Source organism: Passer domesticus, chromosome W (genome assembly GCF_036417665.1).
Source record: "Passer domesticus isolate bPasDom1 chromosome W, bPasDom1.hap1, whole genome shotgun sequence".
Classification (NCBI taxonomy): Eukaryota; Metazoa; Chordata; class Aves; order Passeriformes; family Passeridae; genus Passer; species Passer domesticus.
Genome location: NC_087511.1, coordinates 42,958,232 through 42,967,606, shown reverse-complemented (window position 1 = coordinate 42,967,606; position 9,375 = coordinate 42,958,232).

Sequence of the window (9,375 nt, the reverse complement as noted above, 5' to 3'; positions counted from 1 at the left end):
CACTAGCAAGGGGGGCTCTGAGAATAAAAAGGATCTAATTCAATATTGTACACACTGGTGGCCGTTATACAGGTTAGAGGATGGAGCGAAGTGGCCGCCCACGGGAACTTTAGATTATAATACCTTATTGCAGTTGATGTTGTTTTTAATACAGGAAGGTAAATGGGATGAGGTTTTGTATGCTGATATGTTTTTTGTTTTAAGAAATCAGAGCTCCCTCTGACCCACTGGTGTTAGCTCTTGAAAAGGAAAACAAAGCAAAGAGAGGGCAAATCAAACGTTGTTGTTTGGCATGCAGTATAGGACAACGGTGTATAAGATCAGACAAAGTTTATAATTCTGAGGGGCAAGAATGAGATACGTTTGATTTGGTAAAAGCTCCTCCTAGGAGAAGGGAGGTTGAGGATGAGGATGAAGAGGAAGAGGGCTTCCCCAAAAAGGAGGACTCAGGCTCAGAAGGCACATCCACTAGAACCCATCCCCCTCCTGACAGTCCAGTTGCATCTAGAACTAGGAGGCAAGCAGTGTTATAGGCCCCTCTGCAAGAGGCAGTGGGACCAGAAGGAGGGAGATTAATGATCAAAGTGCCATTTACCACTCTTGATTTAGAAGCACAGGAAAGGATTGCTAGGAATTATCGCATCAATCTGATACTTACTGCCAAATGTTTATGATGTTATCAAGCAGCACAATCCAGATTGGGCTGACATCCAGTTACTACTGGATGCTTTCACTGAAACAGAAAAACAGCTGATCTTAAAGACAGCAGAGACTTTGGCAGAGTATTACTGCAAGAGCAAGCAGCTAGATGTAAAAGAATATTTCCCCTTCCAGGACCAAAAATGGGATCTCAATGTATTCGCAGAAGTAAAGAGATTAGCAGATTATCAAGAGTGGATAGCAACAGGAGTAGAAAGAGCTATTCCAAAAACCATAAATTGGTCTGCTTTATATTCCCTTAGGTAGGGGCCCTCCGAGACTCCGTCCGAATTTCTAGAGCGTTTAAGGGATGCTATGCGTCGTCATACATAATTTGATCCGGGGTCTGAGATAGAGGTGAATCAGCTAGTTAATTCATTTTTGGGACAGTCTGATGGAGATATTAGACGCAAACTTCAGAAAATCTGGGGGCCGGAAGGGAGAAACCTTGAAGTCTTGCTAGAAGAGGCATGGAGAGTATTTAGTAACCGGGAAGAAGGATATAAACAAGGAATGAAAAAATTGGTAGCAGTGGTACAGGAGGAAAGGCAAGGAAAACGCTATCAGGGACCACCTGGACAAGGACCACCTCGGCTGGGCAGAAACCAGTGTGCAATATGTAAAAGAGCTGGTCACTGGAAAAATCAATGCCCAGAAAGGAGACGAGGTGACCGACAAGTGACTGCACATGTACAAAACAAGTGAGGAGGATTGGGGGATTCCACCCCAGCGGATCCACTGGTTATAACAGTGAGGCTGGGGGAAGAAGGGAAAAGGGTGGAATTTTTAGTTGATACAGGGGCCACATATTCAGTTTTAAATAAAGCTTTAGTACCTGTGGGAAATGATTATGTTGTAGTCCAGGGGGCAACTGGCCAGTCTGAAAAGGCATATTTTTGCAAACCTTTAAGGTATAAATTGGGAAAACAATGGGATATGCATAAGTTCTTGTATATGCCCAGTTCACCAAAGGCACTTTTTGGGAGAGATTTATTGGAGCAGTTACAAGCAACCATTACATTCAAAAATGGAGAGGTTACTCTGGAGGTGAATGATCAAAAGTACATAGAGGTATTAAGTTTAACCTTAACAGCTATTGAAATTTAGAAGGAAATGATGAAGAGCTATTAAGTCAAGTGTTTCCTGGGGTATGGGCCTCTGATGTACCAGGGAGGGCGAAAAACACCTCCCCCATAGTAATTAAGCTTAAGGAAGGGATGCAACCAGTGAGAATTAAGCAGTACCCCCTAAAAAAAGAAGACAGGGAAAGAATCAGCCCAATAATTGAAAATTTTCTGCGGTTAGGGTTATTGAAAGAATGCCAATCTGATTTTAATACTCCCATTTTACCCGTCCATAAATCTGATGGGTCATATCGGATAGTACAGGATTTGAGGGCTGTCAATAAAGTAACAGAAGATTTATATCCTGTGGTAGCAAATCCATATACTTTATTAACTTGTCTAACACCTGAGCTAACCTGGTTTACCATTTTAGACCTGAAAGATGCCTTCTTTTGCCTCCCTATACATGAAGCCAGCCAGGAAATTTTTGCATTTGAATGGGAAAGCCCTAAAAGCGGGCGCAAAACCCAGCTCACATGGTCCGTGCTTCCTCAAGGCTTCAAAAACTCCCCTACTCTGGGGAGCAACTTGCAAAAGATCTGGAGTCCTGGGAAGCTCCACATGAAGAAGGAAGGCTATTGGAGTACGTGGATGATCTTCTAGTAGCCACTTGGACAAGGGAAGCATATGTGGCCTGGATGGTAAGCCTGTTTAATTTCCTAGGGCTCCAAGGATACAGAGTATCAAAGAAAAAGGCACAGGTAGTGAAACAGAAAGTAATCTACTTGGGGTACGAGGTCAGTGCTGGGCAACGGACTCTAGGGCAGGCTCGCAAGGAAGCCATATGCCAAACCCCGAAACCCCAGACAATAAAGGAACTCTGAACCTTCTTAGACATGGCAGGGTGGTGGCGGCTGTGGGTTTATAATTATGGACTGCTCGTCAGACCCCTCTATGCCCTTATTGCCAATGGAAACAAAGATCTCCAGTGGACAAAGGAAGCCACACGGGCCTTTCACCAGCTAAAGAGTGCCCTCATGTCAGCTCCAGCTTTGGGACTTCCAGATATAAGTAAACCATTCTATTTTCCCATGAAAGACAGGGAATTGCCCTGGGAATATTGGCTCAGGACTTGGGTCCGTATTGGAGGGCAGTTGCTTACTTTTCTAAGCAACTAGATGCAAAAGCCAAAGGATGGCCACATTGCCTCAGAGCTGTAGCAGAAGTTGTGCTGAATATTCAAGAGTCACGTAAGCTTACTCTGGGACAGAAAATGACTGTGCTAGTGTCCCACACAGTGTCCGCAGTACTGGAAGTAAGGGGCGGCCACTGGCTTTCACCACAGAGATTCCTGAAATACCAGGCCATCATGGTAGAGCAAGATGATGTAGAGATAGTGGTAACTAATATTGTCAACCCAGCTTCTTTTCTCAGTGGAAATCAAGGAGAAGCAGTACACCATGATTGCCTGGAAACCATTGAAGCTACCTACTCCAGCTGCCCAGACTTAAAGGACACTCCTTTAGACAGTGCAGAGACCTGGTTCACTGACAAGAGTAGCTATGTTGCCAGTGGAAAGTGACATGCTGGGTACGCAGTGGCTACCTGCAGAGAGGTAATAGAATCTGGACCTTTACCAACAGGCACCTCTGCAGAGAAGGCTGAGATAATTGCACTGACCTGTGCCTTGGAAATAGCAAAGGGAAAGAGAATAAACATCTATACAGACGCGAGGTATGCATTCGGAGTTGTGCACCCACACGGAGACATCTGGAAGGAGAGGGGGCTGTTGACCTCACAAGGAAAGTACATCAAACATGTGCAGGAGATAATCTGGCTGTTGGAAGCAGTTCAGCTGCTGGAAAAGGTAGCAATCATGCATATTAAGGCACACCAGAGAGTGAGCTCAGAATTGGAAGAAGGAATGAGCTGGCGGATAGAGAGGCAAAGGAAGCAGAAAAAGGTGAGGTAATTATTGAAGGAGCCCGAATTCCAGATGGACAAATTTCCCTTGAAGGTAAGCCAGAATATAATAAGAAAGACAGAAAACTAATTGAAGATCAAAAAGGGACATATAACCAGGAAGGGTGGGCTACCATTGAAGGGAAGCTGGTAATCCCTTCCCATTTGTTGTGGTCACTAGTAAGGGAAGAATACCAGAAAGCACACTGAAGGATAGATGCTCTGAACACCTACTTGACTGAGAGAATTGTTGCCAGGAATTTATATGTCACTATTACTCAAGTGACCCAACAGTGTTATCTTTGCCTCCAGACTAACCCCAAAAATATCCCCAGACCAAAACTCGGTCAGATCGGGAGGGGCCATGGGCCTGGACAGCAGTGGCAAATTGACTTTTCAGAACTCCCAAGGAAAGGGGTATCGGTATTTATTAGTACTGACAGATACGTTTTCAGGGTGGCCAGAAGCATTCCCCACCAGAACTGTCAAGGCTCAAGAGATGACCAGGGTATTATTACAAGAAATAATACCATGTTTTGGAGTTCCAGCCTAAATATCCTCGGATAGAGGATCACATTTCATTTCCAGAATAGTGCAACAGATTAGTAGCCACCTGGGCATAGACTGGGAACTGCACACTCCATACCGCCCCCAATCAAGCGGCCAGGTGGAGAAAATGAATCATTTGAGTAAGCAGCAGATTGTAAGACTGGGGTAGGAAGTTAATCTGCCCTGGCCCCAAGCTCTTCCACTGGCACTGTTGTGAATTTGAACTAAACCTCGGGCTAAAGAAAAGCTGAGTCCCTTTGAAATGCTTTATGGAAGACCATATGGAATACAAAAGGAAACATCCACCCACATTGGGGAGGTAATACTGGCCACCTACATGGTGGTTTTAAGCAAACAGCGCAGAGAGATTGAGAAACACATGGCTGGAACTCGGAGGAGGGAGCTAGATGGGCCATTGCATAACATACAGCCTGGAGATTATGCATATGTTAAGTCTCTTACAGAGAGGACTTTGGAACCACAGTGGGAGGGACCATTCCAGGTGCTTCTCACCACCTTCACTGCAATCAAGATCAAGGTGCAGATTCAATGGAACCTTTAATAAGTTGCGTCATCCCATTGTAGTTTTATTAATATTAGTCGGAGTAAGTTTCGGGTTATCCTTCATATTGCTAATTTGCAATTGGAGAATACTACAGCGAGTAGCTGTGTCAACCTCCTTATCAAACGTACATTGTAAAGCATTGAGAGACACTTATTGTTGTAGGGATTTGCATTAAGTAATTTTTAGGAAAGGGGGGAAAATGAGACAGTAGAAATTTTCCAGAGTAGAAATCCATTTTGATTTAGGTGAAATGTACATTTTTGAGTTAAGTCTGTAGCTTGAAAACATAGCTGTTTAGTCTGACTGCCCGTCCTCGTAAAAAGCCTATGGTCAGAGAAATTGTTGTAGCTGAAGGACAAGAAGGATAAGGGGGGCAGACAGAGAGACTGTTACGAGAGATTATGAGAGAGGGCAGTCTAGCCCAGGAATTCTCTCTGATAAGGAAGAATTAGAAGCAAATGTCACACGCGAAATAGGTAAAATTAATTTATGTATGAACCTATTGTGAAATTGCATGCATATGTATTTGAGAGGGGGATAAAAAGGGGTCTGGAGTTTCCAAAAGTACTGATGTTTTTGAGGGGAGCAGGCCCCACATGCGTCCACCGCTGTAATAAACATACTGGCTTTACAACTTTCACAAAGTTGGAGAGTTTGCTTCCGCAAATCAGCATGGTGTGCCCGCCTGGGTAAGCGATATGGTAGCCCGACGTGGCTGCATAGTGATTACTGCAGCCTGGGGAGGGCGCAGGGCATCTCGGAGAAACCGGAGCTGTGGTGGCTGCCATCTCTCCACATGGTTGGATTTCGCAATCCATCCCGCAGGTTGCCGGGATAATGCCGGCATCTGCTGGGATTCCCTCTCTCCCCGGGGAAACAAATTTCCTTTTTTGAAATAAAAAAAATCAGTACCTTTATCAGTGTTTTCTGGTCCTGATATCCAAGCTCTCATGGTCTCGGTTATGATTTTAGTCCACAAAACAGGTTTTAAAACCATCGCAGCACTTTCTGCTGTCTGCCGAGGGTTTTTTTTCCCACTGTCTAGCCAGTGAGTCCCAGTTTTTCACCAAAAGTCTGGTTTTTACACCATTCCAGCTTTTACGCCATTCCCAGCTCTCAGGCTGTGTTATTTCATGCTTTTATGCCTAGTAATTCCAGCTATTACACCAAATAATTCCATCTCTGAACACTATACTGGCTTTTTGCCATCTATTTCCTTTGCTCTGTGCCAGGCTATGGCTGAACCCAGTAACTTGGGAGGTCATCACATGTTAGGCTGCTTGGGGGGGGGGGGGGGGGGCGGTGAGGGGCAGGGAGACAAAGACACTCACCCCCAGATGTTCATGTGGCAACAGAGCAGTTATTTCCATGCCCCCCCCCCCGCCCCCCCTTATAAAAGGCATTTTGAAAGACCTGGTCTGGATATTCTCACTGGTCTGAACTCCACACCCCCTTGGGATGTGTCCAGTGAAATGCTTGCAGATTCATAAGAGATCTGATTGGGAGAAGCCCCTGTCAGTCAATCGTGGGGCTTGGTAGCTAGCTCATATGATATCCGGTAACAGTGAACAATCCCATGACTAAAAGTTACTTAAAACTAAAGAGTGTAAGAAAGTTATATAATTTCCAACAGTATCAGCTGTTGTCAGTACACTCTTGTAATTTCTTTGATTTGATTTAGTGAGACAACATCTCAGTAAATAAGAGCAGTGAAATATATTGCACTCAAATTAATGGTTATTGCCTGATCTCATCTTAAAGGAATTCATTGCAATCTGAAGCAATGAATGCATTTTTCAAACCCAGCATTCTTTGGCTCCTACACTGCATCATGATATGATGCCTAAAGTAGGTGGTAAGGAAGATCTTATTTATGATATACTGCGCTGTGGCAGATAGTAATGTAGCTAGATGCCTGGGAGCTCTGTATGGAGTTATGGCATTTGGGTATGTAATTCTAAGTAACAATAAGCAGTGCTTAACATTTCTTCCCACACTAGAAGCGTACCTATTAAAAGTTTAGCTAAGCCAGGTGTGCAAGTTCTTGCATAAAAAGACAAACTGCATGTAGTGGTTTGACCTTGACTGGGTGCCAGATGCCCATTAAGCTGCTCTATCACTCCCAGCAGAACAGGGGGCAGAAGAAGATGGAAAAAACAACCAGTGTGTTGAGATAAGGCAGTTTATTACAGTGAAAGAAAGAAACAAGTGAAAGTTTTTGCACCTATAAGCAAAGGGGAAAGTTATCTCTCCTTCCTATCAATGAGCAATATTCTTCCCAGGAAGCAGGGCTTCAGCACATGGAGCAGTTGGTCCAGAAGGCAAACACTGTAAATAAAAAATGCTTTCCCCTTTTTCCTCCTTCCCTTAGCTTTTATATCTGAGCTGGTGTCATATGGTTTGGAATATCCCTTTGGCTAATTTGGGTCAGCTGGCCTGGTTGTGTCCCCTCCCTAGATCTTGCCCATTCCCATCCCCTTGATGGGAGATGGAATGTTAGAAGGATAGAGCTGCTCAGCAGTAGCGAAAACACTGGTCTGTTATCAACACCCCTTCAGCTACTAATGCAAAGCACAGCACTGTGAGGGCTGTGAACTCTACCTTAGCCAGACCAAATACACTGCTAAAATGCTAATAGAAGCCACTCTTATGTTAAAGAGTGAGTAGAGCATACACTGACCCAAATCCTCCTCTACTGCTCATCAGGAGACAGTCTTGCTGAGATCAAAGCAAACCCCTAGCAGGTAAAAATATGTCATGGTTTGACATTGGCCAAATACTAGGCAACCAGGAAAGTTGATCACTCACTCTCCCCTGCCACAGTCAGGCAGAGGAGAGAAAAATTTAATGAAGGCTTCATGAGTTGAAATAAGAACCAAAAGAAAACACTGTGATGGGGGTTGATGTTGGTCAAACACCAGTGCACTCATGAAAATCATACACTCATTCTCCTCTGCTATAGGTAAGCAGAGGAGAGGGAAAGAAAACACTTTAATGGGATTCATGAGTTGAGGTAAGGACTGGGAAGAAATACTTTAAGGGCAAAACAGGTTCAAAACTTTCAAAGGTATAAAGAAAAAATTATTAACATAATTAAAAGAGGATAATGAGAACTAAACCAAACCTTTAGAACACCTTCCCTCCCCCCCCCCCCCCCCCAGCCCCACCACCCCTTCTTTCTTTCTTTCCCACCAACAGCACAGGGAGACAAAAACATGGGGTTTTTAGTAAGTTTGTCACTTCTAAAAATCTTTCTTCAGTTCACTTAGGGAGAGGAGTCTCTTTTGCTATGCCATGGAGTCCTTACCGTGGGAGACAGTTCTCTGTGAAATTTTCCAGTGTGGTTTTAATTTTCCCGAGTCACAGTCCCACCCGGAACCTGCTTCAATGTGAGTCTCTCCCATGGGAAAAAAAGTCTTCCCATAGCTTGTTTTCTGTGGGCTATTTAGTTTATGGGGTACAGTTTTTAAGGATGAGCTGTTTTAGTATAAAAGCAGGGGTCCTCTTCCTCTGTGTCTGAATGCAAGGTTTCTCTCTATATTCAAGCCTGTCATCAGATCACAGCTTCTCAGCGTCCACATGTTCCAGCATGAGCACCTGTTTTTCACAGGCTGCAGGTGAATGCTTATCTTGGTTTGAAAAGACAGGTGTCTACTAAGGAAGGCAGGAACCTCCCCCGAAATGGAAAATGTAAACCCGCTCCCTCTGAATTTTTATAATTTTCAAATTAAGGAGCTCTCAGGCAAAGATATGTGAGCAGGAATAACAGTTCTATATTGGGGAAGAAAATTAAAAAAAAAATAAAATAAACAATGCAGTAATACAAAACAACACTGACAGAGTCAGAATATGACCTGACACTCTGTTGGTCAGGGTGTTGGTAGCAGTCCAATTGGAATGGTGGCTTCAGTCCTCTTGGAGTGACAGATGTGGTTCTGTTGAAGCAGTGATCCTGTAGAAGGGTGTAGTCTTCCTCTGAAGATCCAGTGGTGATGTAGATGGGCCTGGTCTTCCTCTGTGATTCCAGTGGGAAAGGCTGCCTGTGGTCTTCCAAATCTCTGATTATATCCAGATAGGAATGCTTGGCTCCCCCCTCTGGGAAGAGGTTCTCACAGTGGGATGATGTCATTTTATCCGTCATGCAGTGAGACTCAATGGCCCATTAAGAGAAGATATCTCCCCAGAGGGAGGATTGGTTGTGGAAGAGATAAACTGCCCAATTAACAGAAGATAACTGATCCACAGATAGGAATAGAATACACACAACTATTTCCAACCTAAGACAATGCTGTATCCCCCCCTGCACTACATTGAATTACAGGGAAACAATTTGTTATATTATAGTACTCTCCACGACTTGCAGAAGAATCTCAGCTTGATGATCAGAGCACCTCCTCCTCCCCCTCCCTCTTTTGCACAGACCTTAGTGTTGCCATGTTGTCCTTCTCACGTGTCTTCACTTTTTTTTCCTTTTCTCTGACTCGGGAGAGAATTTGTGTTGATGGGTTTGTTTGTTCTCAAGTTCTACCAATTGAA